Source organism: Sus scrofa, chromosome 1, assembly GCF_054392235.1.
Source record: "Sus scrofa isolate SSC_HxYL_T2T_F1_AM1 chromosome 1, Sscrofa_HxYL_maternal_Yorkshire_Landrace_v2.0, whole genome shotgun sequence".
NCBI lineage: Eukaryota > Metazoa > Chordata > Mammalia > Artiodactyla > Suidae > Sus > Sus scrofa.
This window is the reverse complement of record NC_139383.1, coordinates 174,062,865-174,080,144: the sequence shown is the minus strand read 5'-3', so window position 1 is coordinate 174,080,144 and position 17,280 is coordinate 174,062,865. Positions and strand designations below refer to the sequence as shown.

General features: G+C 47.1%; 1 protein-coding gene across 2 annotated transcripts in view; it reads left to right on the top strand.

Annotated features, from left to right (window-relative positions):
* The window catches only part of PARP16 (poly(ADP-ribose) polymerase family member 16), a 62,636-nt gene extending 45,356 nt beyond the window's left edge, over positions 1-17,280 (top strand). The window contains exons 8-12 of one of the 2 annotated variants that reach the window (XR_014816710.1): positions 3,875-4,055; positions 8,096-8,274; positions 13,520-13,844; positions 16,390-16,719; positions 17,142-17,280. The gene's annotated coding sequence lies outside the window, so the exon portion shown is untranslated. Of the gene's footprint in view, positions 1-3,861; positions 4,056-8,095; positions 8,275-13,519; positions 13,845-16,389; positions 16,720-17,141 lie in introns of those variants that run through there. The other variant, XR_014816691.1, reaches the window with a different exon arrangement.

The window sequence follows — 17,280 nt, the reverse complement described above, 5'->3', positions numbered from 1 at the left end:
GTTTTGGGTTTGATCCCTGGCCTTACTCAATGGGTTAAGGATCTAGCATTGCCATGAGCTGTGGTGTAGGTCGCAGACGCGGCTCGGATCTAATGTTGCTGTGGCTGTGGTGTAAGCTGGCAGCTGTAGCTCCGATTCGACCCCTAGCCTGGGAATTTCCATAAGCCATGGGCATGGCCCTAAAAAGCAAAAAAAAAAACTTTGTACCTTTGGATTGGGCAGAGTCTTCAGATATGACACAGAATGTGCTAACAGTAAAGGAAAAGAACGATAAACTGGACTTCATTAAAATTTAAAACTTTTGCTCTAAAAGATACCACTAGGAAAATGAAAATATGGCTCAACAACTAGAGGATCACCCAACTGTATTATCCAACATGTATCCAACAGGACTTGTATCTAGAATATATTTTTTAAAAGCCTCTTCATAGACCTAGAATACGTAAGAAAGAATTTATCTAGAATATAGAAAAAAATATATGCAGCTCAATAGGAAGACAAAACCCTAATTTTTAAAAACAAGTAAATTTTTTTTTTCTTTTTTCCTTTTTTTTCTAGGGCCGCTCCCGTGGCATATGGAGGTTCCCAGGCTAGGGGTCGAATCAGAGCTGTAGCCGCCGGCCTACACCACAGCCACAGCAAAGCGGGATCCGAGCCGCGTCTGCAACCTATGCCACAGCTTATGGCAACGCAGGGTCCTTAACCCACTGAGCAAGGCCAGGGACTGAACCCGCAATCTCATGGTTCCTAGTCGGATTCGTTAACCACTGCGTCACGATGGGAACTCCAAAAACAAGCAAAATTTTTGAACAGACATTTCTCCAAAGAAATATACAAATATCAAATAAAGATATGAAAAGATGCTCCTTGGCTGTCAAGAAAATATAAATTAAAATACAATGAAATATCATACTACACATCTCCTTTTAGGAAAGCTAAAGACTGACCAAACTCTGTTGGAAAGAATGTGGAACAGCTGTTAAGTCTCCTAAGGCTGCTGGTGAGAATGTAAAATAGTATAAACACCCTGGGAAGCATTTTGTCAATTTCTCAAAAAGTTAAACATACACCTCCCACATGAACCAGTCATTCCTTTTCCAGGTAGTTATCCAAGAGAGACAACAACATAAGTCCACACAGTCCTATACACTAATATTTATAGCACCTTTATGCATAATAGTTAAAAACTGGAAACAACCCCAATGTCCATCATCAGGTGAAGGAATGGTTAAAGAAAATGGTACATCCATACAGTGGAATACTACTCAACAATAAAAAGAAAGAAATTACTGATACAGTGAACAGCATGGATGAATCTCAAAATAAGCCATATTAAAAAAAGTATATATTAGGGGTTCCTGTCGTGGTGCAGTGGTTAACAAATCCGACTAGGAACCATAAGTTTGCTGGTTCAATCCCTGGCCTTTCTCAGTGGGTTAAGGATCTGGCGTTGCCCTGAGCTGTGGTGTAGGTTGCAGATGTGGCTCGGATCTCACGTTGCTGTGGCTGTGGCGTAGGCCGGTGGTTACAGCTCCAATTCAACCCCTAGCCTGGGAACCTCCATATGATGCGGGAGCGGCCCTAGAAAAGGCAAAAAGACAAAAAAAAAAAAAGTATATATATACACCATATGTTCAATTTATATAAAATTCTAGGCAATGCAAACTATAGTGAAAGAAAGCAGATCAGTGGCCAACTGGGGTTGGGAGATTGGGCAGAGAGGCTTCAATTTCAAAGGAGCGTAAGGAGGAGTTCCCGTCATGGCGAAGTGGTTAATGAATCCAACTAGGAACCATGAGGTTGTGGGTTCAATCCCTGGCCTCGCTCAGTGGGTCAAGGATCCGGTGTTGCTGTGAGCTGTGGTGTAGGCCACAGACGCCGCTTGGATCCCGAGTTGCTGTGGCTGTGGACCTCTAGCCTGGGAACCTCCATGTGCCGTGGGTGTGGCCCTAAAAAGACAAAAGCAAAAAAAGAAAAAGAAAAAAACAACGGAGCATGAGGAAACTTTTTAGAACAATAGGTATATTCTTTATTGTACCAATGGTTTCATGGATATGTACATATGTCAGAACTTATAGAATGTATGCTTTATATGTATAGTTAATTATATGTTAACTATATTTCAATAAGTTGTTCAAAAATTGCAACCTCATTCAATTTTTTAAACTCACTCTGGCTGCTGTAAGAAGAGACTGGGGTGGGTGGTGAGAGTAGAAGCTGAGGTTTGTTGGGAGGCTGCTTCAGTCATCTGGGCGAGAGATGCTGGTGGCCACGGTGACAGTGAAATGAAGAGGTGTGGACCGAGTGGAGAAATACTTTGAGACCTAGATAAGACCTACTCGCAGCCTTATTCAGTGCGAGGGAAATGGAGAAATCTAGGCAGGCTACTACAGTTCCAGCTTGAGTGCTGAGTGGCTGGGGATACCCGGCCAGGAAGACTTGGGGATGGAGGTGAGAATGGAACCAGAGGTCTCTTTTCATCTGCCTGTGAAGATGGCTGGGCTTCATGAGAAGAGATAAAATTTGGAGAAAAGGCAAATAAAATTTGGAGAAAAGGCCTTTTAAAGCCATGGGAATGGATGAGATCTCATAGGGAGAGAGAATAGACAAAGCAGTCTGAAAACTGAACCTTGGGCATTCCAACACTTGGAGGTTCCCTGAAGGAGCCAGCAAAATGCATCAAGAAGGAACAACTAGAGAATCACCCAACTATATTAATTTACTATGGCTGCTGTAACAAATTACCACAAACTGGTGGCTTAAATCAATCAAAACTTTATCTTCTCAGTTCTGGAGGCCAGAAGTTCAAAATCAGATCCCTGGGCTGAAATTAAGGCATCGGTAGGGCCGTACTCCTTGTGGAGGCTCCAGGGGACACTCCTTTCTGTGACTTCTAATTCTGGCAGCTGTTGACATTCCTTGACTTGTACCTCATCACTCCCATCACTGTCTCTGTGGTCACATTACTTCCTCCTCTTCTGTTCTTATTAAATCTCCCTGTGCCTCGCTTTTCTAAGAACATTTGTCAGAGGACTTAGGGGCCATCGAGAAAGTCAAGGATGACCTCTTCATCTCTAGATCCTTAATTATATTCATATAGACCTCCCCCCACCCACCCCCAAATAAGATGACATTCTCAGGTTCTGGGGGTGAGCATGTGGATAAATCTTTGGATTTATACCAACTGACGGACAGACTAAAGGAGTGACTAAGTAATGCAAGATGGCAGGACTTCCTGTGCCTGGGAAGAGAGACCAAGGAGGTCAAGTATAGGGTGCAGAAGTCTAGGCTGAACATCCATGACTTAGGCTGCTGCTGGCTTGAGCATATGTGTGGGAGAGTCTCCTAGAGAAGGGAAGTACTTCAGACAAGAGTCTCCCAGCTCTTCCAGACCTGACTCAGCATCTGGCAGGGGCCATCCATACAGTAGCCAGAGTGACCTTTAGATTAGAGATGTGATATGTGGAGAGGTCTGGTTGAAGGACTATTGCTTGTGGTTTAGCTCTGTGTAAGTTTTGGTTGACAGCTCTCAGTTTCTCCTTTCCAAGAGGCCCTGCAGATCCTGGAAGCCCCAGTTCAGAAACTTAAAGGTCTGTACTCCTCATACTCACCCAAAAGGAGACTGGTGGAAACTCTCTGCTCAGGGTGGAGAACTTACAGGGCTATCAAAGTTAGCTCTGGCAGGAAGCCAACTTTGGGGGTTCTTAATCTTGGGCCCAGGCATGGTTTCAGGGGGGCAGAAACATACATTTCCTTTGTGTGTATTTTCCTGGGGAGAGGGTCTCTAGGCCCTAGTTTTTATCGAATTTTAAAAAGGCCTGTGTCCCTAAAGTGTTAAGAATTACTGATTTAGCACAATAGTCTCAATTTCTAGGTTGAGAAACTGAGAACACTTCCTTTTCTGGTAATAAGATGGGTGCAGTACCCTAAGTAAGCTTCCTTCTGAAAGCAATTCTGGATAAAAGAAAAAAAAAAAAACCAACTTTTTAAATGCACTGAGGAGCTGGCAAGACAGTGAGAAATATTCAAGCTAAACACCGCAAGAATCCAGAGAGGTAAGTTGAGCTGTTTTATTCGTTTGCTTATGTTGTGGTTATATAATATGTGGTCCATCTCTATCTATAGATATAATATATATTTCATATGTATTTAATGAGCTGTACCCTCTTAAAATTTTAGGTGTAAAGTACAGTATTGTTAACTGTAAGCACAGCGTTGTAAAGCAGATGCCTAGCACTTTTCCATCTTGCACTCCTGAAGTTTTATCATTTTTCTGTTTTAACTCAATAAATTTGAACTTTTAGGGGTGGGGTGATTTGAGAGACACCAGTGGTATGCTAGTAACTGGATCGCCAATGAAACAAAGCACCCTATTTTTAGGATTTGCTGATTTCCATGGTAAAAACACTCCCACCATGGCCAGTTTCAAGCTATCAATGGTACCAAGAACTGGCATGCAAAATGCCTATTGAGTTCTTCTGAGCTGGTAGGAGCCAGTTCTAGCTCACTTCAGAAACTTAAGGCCTCTCTAAAGTGGGACGTCTAATAAGACCTTCCCCACATAAGATTGGGACTTTAGTGAATGAATGAACCAGATAGAGGTACCACCACCTCCCAAGAGACAGAAAAGAGAAATGCCCACCTTAATTTCCCTTCTCAGGAGAAAATGAGATAGCCTTTGCCAATTCAAACCTATAAGCCATACCATGTTGTTTGAAGCCCAGATTCACACTTCTTAGGTGGTCTGAAAAATTTAGCCCAGCATTTAATTTAAAGTGGGCCCAGGAGTTCCCGTTGTGGCGCAGTGGTTAACGAATCCGACTAGGAACCATGAGGTTGCGGGTTCGGTCCCTGCCCTTGCTCAGTGGGTTAACGATCCGGCGTTGCCGTGAGCTGTGGTGTAGGTTGCAGACGCGGCTCGGATCCCGTGTTGCTGTGGCTCTGGCGTAGGCCGGTGGCTACAGCTCCGATTGGACCCCTAGCCTGGGAACCTCCATATGCCGTGGGAGCGGCCCAAGAAATAGCAACAACAGCAACAAAAGACAAAAAAAAAAAAAAAAAAAAAAAGAGACATAAAGTGGGCCCAGGCTGGTAACACCATGAGCATCTGGCAACTCAAATGCAAACCCTCCTGAAAACCACCTTCACCCCAGACCTCAAGGACTTCTGCAGAGAAAGCTCCAAAGAAATAAATAGCTCCTAGATGAAAATCACAAAACACTCAAGGAAAAAAACAGTGGAAACAAATCTGCATAGACTTCAGATATTGGAATTATCAGACAGCTATGTTTAAAATGCCAAAAGAGTAGAAGAGAAACTTCAAAATTTGAGAGGGAATAAGATACTCTAAAGAAGGGCAAGGTAGGACTTCCCGTCATGGTGCAGTGGAAACGAATCCAACTAGGAACCATGGGGTTTCAGGTTTGATCTCTGGCCTCAGTCAGTGGGTTGGGGATCTGGCGTTGCCATGAGCTGCAGTGTAGGTCGCAGACACAGCTTGGATCCTCTGTGGCTGTGGCTGTGGCTGTGGCCAGAAGCTGTAGCTCTGATTGGACCCCTAGCCTGGGAACCTCCATATGCCACAGGTATGGCTCTAAAAAGCAAAAAAAAAAAAAAAAAAAGCAATAGAATGGCCCTCTAGAAATTTAACTTATAACTAAATCTACAAATTTAATGGTTGGGTTTAATAGATGAGACACAATTGACTATATCAGACATAATAAAATGAAACCTTGAAGTCAGACCTGAATAAATTCTCTAAAATGCAACACAGAAATAAAAAGATGGACAATATGAAAGAGTAGTTAAAAGATATGAGGATAGAGTGAAATAGTCTAAAATACATTTAATTAGAAGTTCTGGAAGGAGAAGAGAGGTTATGGGCCAGTAATTTTTGAATAGTTGGTAGCTGAGATTCATCCAGAAATCTGTCAATCCATATATTCAAGAATCTTGGGGACTTCCTACTATGGTGCAGCAGGTTAAGGATCCAGCTTTGTCTCTGCAGTGTCTCAGGTCGCTGCTGAGGTGCAGGTTTGATCCCAGCTGGTGCAGAGGGTTAAAGATCTGACATTGCCAGAGCTGTGGCATAGGTCGCAGCTGCTGTTGGGGTTTGATCCCTGGCCTGGGACCTTGCATATGCTGCAGGTGTGCCCCCCCAAAATCTTGCTAATCCCTAAAAGAATAAATAAAAAGAAATCCACAAGTAAACACATCATAGTGAAAAATGCAGATTACTAAAGACAGAGAAAGTCTTAAGGACAGATTGTTTCCAAAGTAATGTTGTTAGACTGGAATAGCTGATTTCTTAATATCTGGAAGATAGTAGAATTATATTTTCACTCTGCTGAGAGAAAATGCTTGTCAACCAAGAATTCTAAAACCAGTGAAAAGATAATTTAAGAATAAGGAAAAAATAATAACACAGTGAGATGAAGGAAAACTGTATTTTGCCACTAGCAAGCAGAAAGAAAGTGATTCCAAAAGGGAGGAATGAGAAACAAGAAGGAATGCGGAACAAAGAAACTGGCACCTCTATGAGTAAAAACAAATTTTGTATAAACAGTTCTAACAGTGTCTTTGTAAGCTTAAAAAAAAGATAAAATTCAAATACATAAGAGCAGTAATATATAAGCTAAAATAAGAGTGATTAGATTTAGTTCTAAGGTCCTTGCTTTATAAAGAAAACATTAAAGATATTAACTTCAGACTTAGAAAAATATGCATATTAAAATTTCTAGTATAATTACTAAAAATAGCAAAAAGGAGTTACTTTGCAAACTAGGAAAGGAAAAAATGGAATAAGAAAAAAATAATCAGGAAAGCAAGAAAGGGAGTTCCCATTGTGGCTCAGTGAGTTACAAACCTAACTAGTATCCATGAGGTCGCGGGTTTGATCCCTGGCCTCGCTCAGTTGGTTAAGGATCCAGCATTGCTATGAGCTATGGTGTAGGTTGCAGACTTGGCTTGGATCCCACATTGCTGTGGCTGTGGTATAAGCCAGCAGCTATAGCTCTGATGCTCTGATTTGACCCCTAGCCTGGGAACTTCCATATGCCTCTGGTGCAGCCCTAAAAAGACCAAAAAAAAAAAAAAAAAAAAAAAAAACCCAAAAAAAACCCAAAAAACAAAAACCATCCAATGCCCCTCTCAATTCTGGCTCTTGTTTCTTTCTGGCCTGAGTATTCCGTACTTCATTGCCAGCAAGTGTGCACTTTCACACAAAATTTCACTCTTGCCTGGCTTTTTCCCCTCCCCCTATTATCCTGCTTCCTTTTCTCCTTCAATGGTTTCTCTTGGGAACATTTCTTTACTAAATCACTTGCGTATGAATCTTCATCTCAGGATTTGCTTCTGGGAGAACCATACCTACTGCATGGATTCCTTTGAGAATCTGATAAAAGTCATGGACCTTGTCCCCAGAAAAATACACATACGCACATTGAAAATGTTATATACCTTTTTGCTTCCCCAAAGCCTCCGTGGACCCAAGATTAAGAACTCTGGACAAAAAAGATCTTGGGGTCCCTCCATAGCTCACTGTGTCACGTTCTCTGCTCTGGGTAGGTTTGAGGAGCTTAGCTTTGAGTTTCTGATTTTGGGCTTTCAGGCGTGTGGGATCCAACATCCCTTTAGTGAATTTCTTTTCAATAAAAATCTCAGTTAAAAGTTCCTGTTGCTCTCCTCAAAGAATCTTTTTTTTTTCTCTTTTTTTGCTATTTCTTGGGCTGCTCCCGCGGCATGTGGAGTTTCCCAGGCTAGGGGTCTAATCGGAGCTGTAGCCACCAGCCTACACCAGAGCCACAGCAACGCGGGATCCGAGCCGCGTCTGCAACCTACACCACAGCTCACGGCAGTGCCGGATCATTAACCCACTGAGCAAGGGCAGGGATCGAACCCGCAACCTCATGGTTCCTAGTCGGATTCGTTAACCACTGCGCCACGACGGGAACTCCTCAAAGAATCTTGATAGAGACACTGCCACATGCTGTATCTTCCAGCACCTCCTGACTCCTAATCGTGCCCTCCAACTAAGCTGGTTTTGCTAATGCTGTCTTCTTTGCCCAGACTGTCCTTCCTCTTCCTTTTTGTCCAGTTGCCATTCATTTTTATACTCTACTCTGATGAAACCTCCACCAGGAAGTCTTCCTTGATAGTCACCCTCAGGAGGATGCCCCAGAGGGACCACAAGAGAGGTGGCCCACACTAACCCATACAGTGATCTCACATTGTTCCATGGGGATCTGTTTATGGGTCCATCTCCCTCTCTATGCGGTAAGTTCCTCAAAGGTAGAGGCTATGCTTCATTCTTTTCTGTACCCTCAGTGCTTATCTCAGGGTCTAGTATATAGTAGAAGCTGAAAATAGTTGTAGGATGAATGACTGAATATAGGTAGTTTGCGGTGGAGACAGGGTTTAATCCAGTTTTTCTGGCCTCAAAACCTGTGCATTTTCCGCCTTAGGTACCAGGGGGTGGGGGCAGATGTGTGGGACTGAAGATTTTTCCAGCTCAGTAATCCTCTGGTCCCTCTGGCCTTGCTGAGGCTGTAGATGTTTCTCTGGAGGCCACAGCCCAGCCCAAGTATCCTAGAGCCTCCTTGTGCCCAGAGTCCTAGTTGGAAAACAAACCTGGGCAAGGCAGCACTCCCTGAGGGGGTGGTCGTGGTCTCTGTTCTTCCTGGACTCCCTTTGTTGGGGAAAAGTGACCTCGGCTCCGGTTGTCAGTGTCAGAAAGTGGGACACACAAACATGGGGAGATCTCGACAAGGCTCTTTACTTCTGCAGAAGGGCGCAAGTGCTCAAAAAGCACTCGAGAAGAAAGACCCCCCTGTTTATCCCTAACGCGGGTGGTATATCTGTCCCATTCCCATTAGTCAGGTCAGGGTGCACATTCTTCTTGGTTGGCTAATTTGAAACAAATTGTTCCTGGGAGGAGAGGGAAAGGGGGGCTTTAGGAGGAGGGTGTCTCAGACAAAGCAGGAACAAAATGGAGTCACCAGGACTTCCTCTGATAGAAAAGACACAGGTTAATTCTCACACCCTCTAGCAGCCAAGCTGTCTCCTCCTCCTTCCTGACTCTCCCACACCACGCTCCCCCTACCGCCCTCCTTCCCTCTCCTCCCCGCCCTCTGGGCAGGAGCCTGGGTCCCAGGTTGTAGCTGTGAATAAAGCCCAGAACAGAGTCTCCAGCCACCACAGCTGCCTGAGACCGAGCAGCCTCTTCTTCCCCGAGGAGGCTCCGGCCCCCCATCCTCCGCCCTGTTTGCTGCCCTGTGGAAAACCAGGGGTTGGGGAGACTGAGGGCTCTAGCCTCACCGGGAAACTGGAGTTTGGGTGAAGCCCTGGCAGGGGCTGTGCAGCCCCTGGAGAGAACCTGTTCTGCCTTTGTCCAGGGCTGGACTCATGGGGATCTGGCTGGGGAGGTGAACCCCTTCACTGTGAGAAGCTGTTGTTCTCCACTCCCCCAACCCCTACCCCCAGGCTCTTGGCTCTCCACCTGTTTTCTTCCTCGGGGCTGTGGAACCTTCTGCAGATCCTCTCTCCTCAGGATGAGGAAAGCAGATGTCATTCTCCCCACCGGGCCCCCAAACATCCTCCCCCCTCTCTCCACAGAGCATCTGGCTCTCTCGCTTCATTCTCCAGTGACTGCTGCCCTTCCCTGCAGTGAGGGTGAAGGGAGCGGGGTGACCTGGACCTGCAGCCCCACTCTCCAAGTTCAGGCCTGCATCTGGGGAGGGGAGGCTGAGTCCTTCTGAGGAGGACCTGCCCACCCAGCAGAGGGGTCACCAAAACAGGTTTGCCCGGTCCTGGCCTGTGTCTGGGACTAGCTAGGGACTCAGAGGCATCTGTCTGCAGCAGTGCCGGCTTGGAAAGTCACAGGGTGCACCTGCAGGATGCGTCACCAGCCTTTCCACCCTGACAGTGGATCTCATGCCTCCCTGGGGCATATTTTTGGGAAAATAGGGGGTCAGGGGCCCTTGCTCATCAGAACAGCAGCTGACACCTGTCAAGAGTCCTCTTAGAAAGGACCTTCCCGTCAGAGCCCAGTTCTCAGCTGTGAGTGAGAAGAACCACCTGAGAGCTTTAAAAACTATCACTGTCCCAGCGGCACCCGCTCCAGTTAAATCAGTATCACCGAGGGCAGGCACCGCTGGGCATCTTTTTTTTTTTTTTTTTTTTTTTTTTTTGTCTTTTTTGTTGTTGTTGTTGTTGTTATTGTTGCTATTTCTTGGGCCGCTCCCGCGGCATATGGAGGTTCCCAGGCTAGGGGTTGAATCGGAGCTGTAGCCACCGGCCTACGCCAGAGCCACAGCAACGCGGGATCCGAGCCGTGTCTGCAACCTACGCCACAGCTCACGGCAACGCCGGATCGTTAACCCACTGAGCAAGGGCAGGGATCGAACCCGCAACCTCATGGTTCCTAGTCGGATTCGTTAACCACTGCGCCACGACGGGAACTCCTGGGCATCTTTTAAAGCTCCTGGATGATCCAAATGTGCAGCACTCCCAAGGACCCTTAAAGACCCTTACAGTGTGGTCATCCCCACTGTACAGGTAGGGACATTGGACTCGGAGAAGCAAAGCCACCTGACTGGGTCAGAGGGGAGGTGTGAGGCGTGGGACTGGAGTTGTGGCCGCCTGCTGGTCATGGATCCAGGCTTCGAGTGGGACTTCCAGTGGGATCATGGGGCCTCAGGCTGGCCCAGGAACCCGTCCCCTCTGGCTGGGAAGACATTTCTGCACTTCTTTCCCCAACGTGCTGGGCTGGGTGCCTTCAAGCCCCAGAATGCGGTGGGTCACCTCCACTCAGCCCCGTCCCTCTCACTGGAAAGGCGTGCCCTTTGGTGAGGGGGAGGATGCATTTTTGAGGTGAAATATTGTATAACAGCCAGGAACGGAAAATATTAAAAGCCCATGGGCGCCAGCAAGGTTCGCGCCTGGGCCAGAAAGTTCAGAAAAAAGGAGGAAGTCTCCCCGCGGTGCAGGCCCTGGGGTGGGGCGGGATCAGCCGGGCCGCCCACACCCTGTGTCCCAGGCTGCCTCCATCTTCAGGGTTAGAGCAAGCCTTTGCCTGGCCCAAAGGAAAGTCCTGGGGTGGTGGCTCCATGGGCAAAGTCCTGTAGGTATATTAGGTTGGGTCTACCCTGACTGCAGAGGGGGTGGTGGGAGTAGGGGAGTGGATGGTAAAATGTCTTACGGGGAGCATGTGTGGCCAGACCAGCCCAGTCCGCACAGGCACTGAAGGTTCCAGGGGCTGGAATACTGAGGCAGTGAGACGTGGTCCCTATCCTCTAGGGTTTCACCATAGAGATGGGGCAGGCAAGAAATGAGACAGTCTCAGTAGAATGTGATAAACATTCTGCTGGAGAGGGGCACAGGGCTTGTAGAAGACAGGAGAGGGGCAGTTAGTTCAGTCCTGGGCTATGAGGAAGCATTCCTGCAGGAGATAGTAGCTGGCTGAATCTTGCCACAAAGAGATTCTAAGAAGGCCTATAAAGCTGGAGTGTGGGTATGTACCCTTAGGAGCCTAGCTGTGTGTGTGTGGAAAAGAAACACAGAGACATCAACCAAGGACTCATTCTCCCCATGGGGGCCCCTGCCATCTCCCCCTTTCCCTCTGCCCAGCTGGTACACACTAAGATACGGACACACAATTACATAAAAACACACAAACAAGGTGGTGGAGAATGTACCAGCATTCTTCTTGGTGAGAGAGCTGGAGAGCTGTTCCTCTAAGACACAGGCTTTGTTTTTGTTTTTTTGCTTTTTTTTTTTTTGGTCTTTTTAGGGCCGCACTTGAGGCACATAGAGGTTCCCAGGCTAGGGGTCTAATGGGAGCTACAGCTGCCAGCCACAGCCACAGCCACAGCAAAGCCAGATCCCGAACTGCATCTGCAACCTACACCACAGCTCACGGCAACACCAGATCCTTAACCCACTGAGCGAGGCCAGGGATTGAACTCACAACCTCATGGTTCCTAGTCGGACTCATTAACAACTGAGCCAGGATGGGAACTCCCTGAGAGACAGGCTTTAATAAGACCTGGAGGTCAAAGATGGAGATCTGTAGGGACAGGGTGTCAGAGGCTGAGAGAGCTGCTCTGATGAGGACAGGAAGAAGACTCTGGAGGGTAGTGTAAGAGTGGTAGAAAAGAAAGAGGAGGGAGCTCTGGAGCCCATCTAATCTTCTCATTTTACTGTGAAGGAAACTGAGGTCCAGAGAGGGAAAGTGAAATGGCTAAGATGACATTTGGGGAGCAGAGCTGAGTATGAGTACACACGAGTCATGACATGCCTAGTTGGGCTTGCACGTCCCCGCACAGCCACTCAAAGTGCACACTCACAGGGTACACAACCTGCGAGGCCATCATTCACACTTGAAGCTGTTCAGATCCCTAAATAAGGTGGAGGAGCTGAGTCAGCCTGTCCACGTCCCTCTCCTGTTCCAGCTCTCATGGATCATGAGCGCCATAGTGGGAAGTAGAGCATTTGGAAACCTGGGGTCAGGCTGCCCAGGGGTCTGCTCTGAGCATCCCCTGGAGGCTCCCTCAAGCAGGGCGGGACGTTTACCCCTAGAACTGACTCAGAGCTGCCCAGGTGTCAGGGGTCAGGGCTGGACCTGCATCCGCAAGGGAGGCTGTCTCAGCGTCTCAGGGCAGAGCCAGAAGCCTCCCCAGAGTCGGAATTGGGTCTGCAATCCCCCAATGTCACATCTCAGTGAGATGCCAGGGAGCCTGTTGGAGGCAGAAGCGGAGCCTAAAGGTGGAACAGGAGACTTGGGCTCCACCCTGGCTCTGCTTCTACCTTCATGGACAGCCTTGGAAGTCCTTTCCCCTCTCAGGGATCAATGAATTTATGACATTGAGCCAGGTGCTGAGGACACGGGCCTTTCCCTTTAAGACTCACAGTCAAATGAGAGAAGATAGCATCTCCAGGTGGAGCCAAGAGCTCTTTCACTCAGGGTGTGCTAAGTGGGAAATAGGCTGGGGCTGGGCCAGCTCAGAGGGTGGGGAGAGCTGTGGGCTGGAGTGCCCAGGGCGTGTTTGCCTATTTCAGGTTGAATCCCCATATTGCATTTGTAACCCTAATGGCACCACCACACCCAAGCTCTCCTAGCTGTAACTGCACCCCCCGAGACACCCTGCTTGGGGAAGCACTGTTGCCCTTGGGTTTGGCTGGGAGTGGCCACTGATCAATTCAGTCTGAGTATCTGACCTAAACCTAGCCCATCCACCCACTGGCAGGTGACTGATGAAGCGAGCTTCTTGGGAAAGGCTCTACCCAATAGAGGTGGGGCAGCAACTAGCTGAGCCAATCGGAATGGCTCCTGGTGGAATTTGAACTAAGAAAACACAGGAGATGGACCCCAGAGGAGCACGAGGCAAGAGGGACTGCCACTTAGAGCAAAGTAGATACATCACAGGAGAAACACCAGGCAGCCTGTGTGAGAGGGGCCTGCCTCAGTCCAGCTCTGACTTCAGCTATCTTTGCAACAAGCCTTCTTTTCTCTTCTTCTCAGAATGGCTTGACCGCATCATCATTCTTGTTCCCTAACGTGCATAACCAGCTAAGGAGCCCTCTCATCTCTCTGGTGTGTCAGAGAGCAACCAGCTCTCTCCTCCATCCTCGATGAGAGGCCACTGTGAGAAAACAGAAAGATCAGAGGACTGGAAACAGGAGACCCAGCCTGGGTTTGAGCTGACTCGAGGTCCCAAGCTTCTTCAAGAGTCCTATCTTGACAGAAGTCTGATACACCTTGCACAGTGTGCTGTCTCCTGCACTGGTTATGGTCAGCCTCAAGTGGAAATCCATAGCAACTCCAACAGAGGAAAGAGGCCAGAAAGGTAAAGGCAGCTGCTGCCTTCTGGTCTTTGACAGAGGCTGATGAATTGGGTGAAGATGATTCAAAACCTCTCTGTTCAAGGGGCTTCCAGGGAGACCTGAGAGTCATCGGAAAGGACGGGCAGTTCTTGGACCCAGAAATGTGCTTGACAGTCTTAGCAGTCTCCTGGGGGCAGTTCTCAGCAGACTCGAGTCTGAGTCCTGGGGAGACCAGAGGGGCTGTAAGTAAAAGCTAAAACTCTGTTCCCCTGAAAAGTCCATATTTTATTTGGGCATAAGCAATCCTGTCTTGGGATCAGGCAAGAGGGGCATTTGTTCCTGCAATGCTACTGACCTTCATGCATGGAATAAGCTCTAGGTACTACCATCAGTACTTTGAAGAGTGTTTAAAAAAAGGAGCAGATGAGGGATTGGTTAATGGAGAAAAGAGTCTTTTCAACAAACAGTGCAGAAACAATTGGACATCTCCATGCCAAAAAAAAATGAACCTTGACTCATACTTTGCACCATGTGCAAAAACTAGTTAAAAATGAATTATAGACCTAAAGGTAAAACCTAAAACTAAAAAAAAAAAAAAAAAATCAAAACCCTAGAGAAAATATAGGAGAAAATCTTTGCGACCATGGATTAGGCACAAATTTTTAGATCCAACACCAAAAGCAGAAGTACATAAAATAAAAAATCGATAAATTGGACTTCAAAATTAAGAACCTCTGCTCTTCAAGGGTCATTGTCAAGAAGATAAAAAGGACTTCCCGTCGTGGCTCAGTGGTTAACGAATCTGACTAGGAACCATGAGGTTCTGGATTCAATCCCTGGCCTTGTTCATGGCATTGCCATGAGCTATGATGTAGGTCGAAGACGCAGCTCGGATCTGACATTGCTGTGGCTGTGGCGAAGGCTGGCAGCTACAGCTCTGATCAGACCCCTAGCCTGGGAACCTCCATATGCCACGGGTGTGGCCCTAGAAAATACAAAAAAAAAAAAAAAAAAAAGATAAAAAGATGAGCTACAGACTGGGAAAAAATATTTTCAAAACTCATATCTGATAAAGGACTTTTATGTAGGAAATATAAACTAAACTCAAAGTTCAATAATGAGAAAACAACCTAATTACATACAAAATGGGCAAAATACTTGAACGGACATTTCACCGAAGAGGGTATAGAAATGGCAAATGAAAATATGAAAAGCTGCTCAACATCATTGGTTACCAGGGAGATACAAATTAAAACGACACACTACACAACCATTGGAAAGACTTAAAAACAAACATGCAACTTTAATAGTTATCAAGTGTTGATAAAAATGCTGAGCAGCTGGAATGCTCATATTGCTGGTTGGAATGTAAGTGGAACAATGACTCTGGAAAACAACTTGGCAGTTTTTTGTTGTTGTTGTTTTTACTTTTAGGGCTGCACCCATGGCATATGGAGGTTCCCAGGCAAGGGTTTGAATTGGAGCTTTAGCTGCCGGCTTACATCACAACCACAGCAACACGGGATCCGAGACTTGCCTGCGACCTACACCACTGCTCACGGCAACACCGGATCTTTAACCCACGGAGCGAGACCAGAGATCGAACCCGCAACCTCATGGTTCCTGGTCAGATTCTTTTCCACTGCTCCACGACAGGAACGCCAGCTTGGCAGTTTCTTATAAAGTTGAGCACACACTAAAGGCATAACCCAGCAATTGCACTCGTAGATCTTTACCCCAACAACATGAACAACATGTTTACACAAAAGTTTGTGCACAGATATTCATAACTAAAATGTAATTGATAAAAACTGGGGACAACCCACATGCCCTTCAACTGGTGAACAGATAGCTATGTCATAGATTTCTACTCAGCGGTGAAAAGGAACTATTGTCACATGCAACGACATGGGTGATTATACTAAGTGAACGAAGGCAGTATTATAAGACTTAAAAGCTCATACTAAAGGATTCCATTTACAGAACATTCTTGAAAAGGCAAAATGATGGGGACAACAGATTGGTATGGTCAGCTGCTGGGAATGAAGAGAGGGGCTGACGGCAAAGGGAACTTCTGAGGTGATGGAAATATTTTTTATCTTGATGGTGACAGTGCTTACACGATTGTTTGCATTTTTCAAAAAAACAGAATTGTCCACTCCAAAGGGTGAATTTTACAGAATGAAAATTCTACTTCAATTTTAAAAAATGGGAGGTGGGATTCAAGTTTCTTCTTCCTTTTGGTTGCCTTCCCTGTCACTGGCCAACATTCTGTCCTCAAAGCTCTCGTTCTCCTGGGGGGAAATGCTCTAATTCAGCCACCCTGAACACTGCTTTGCTTCTGAGAACAAAAAGCCAACCCACCAAGAATGGTATCGGCGGGCCCATGTCTGTTCTCTCCCTCTGTCCGGCTATGTGCGCTCACCATGGCTTTTCTCACCTCTGTTTCCCCTTTGCTGTCTGCTCACCCTGGCCATCTGGAGTCTCAAATCTTTATGACCCAGGTGTTATGTGGGCGAAAGATTCTGCTTGGAAAGAGGGAGGCTCCTTACACTCAACTTTCCACAGCTCTGGCCCATTAAACAGCTGCGTGTCCTGGGGACATACCGCCACGGAGAGGACAACTCCATGACATCTGCCTCACCTCACCCTGAACAAGGCCGTCCCCATCACTGCCGCAGGCTTTCTGGGTCAGAGCTGAAGCTAGACCACACCCAGAGCTACCCAGGGCCTCTCGGGAGAGTCATGAAAAGAGGCCTTGGGTCCCAGGAAGCAAGCAGCAGAGTCTGGTAAATGCTGTCAGGAAAGCCTGATGAACAGCCTGGGCGAGCACATCACACTGAGTGTGACTAGTTGAGGAGGGAAGTGGGAACACTCTTTGAGTGTGATGGCTCCATGGTAAGTGTCCACCCCCTAATCCTTTTTTTTTGGTCATTTTGCCTTTATAGGGCTGCTTCCCACGGCATATGGAGGTTACCAGGCCAAGGGTCCAATGGGAGCTGCAGCCAACGGCCTGCACCAGAGCCACAGCAACTTGGGATCCAAGCGGCGTCTGCGACCCACACCACAGCTCATGGCAACGCCAGGTCCCCAACCCACTGAGCAAGGCCAGGGATCGAACCCTCAACCTCATGGTTCCTTAGTTGGACTCGTTAACCACTTTGCCACAACGGGAAACTCCCATCCACCCCCTAATCCTATACAGAATCATGAATGTGGGTGTCCCTGAGAAACACAGGGAGTGCCCCGGGGACACTAGGCTGTCCACATAGAGAGTATGAACTTACTGTTTTGTGCCATGAACTCTACAATGTCACAAGGTGGGAGCAAACTCTAGAAGCGTGGTGAAGACACTGTGGTGACCTTGAGCACACCCTGACAGCTTGGTGAACACCATGGAGACATAGCAGGAATCCCACCGTCGGTGAAAACACAGGACTTCTGTGGGTGTGAGCACAT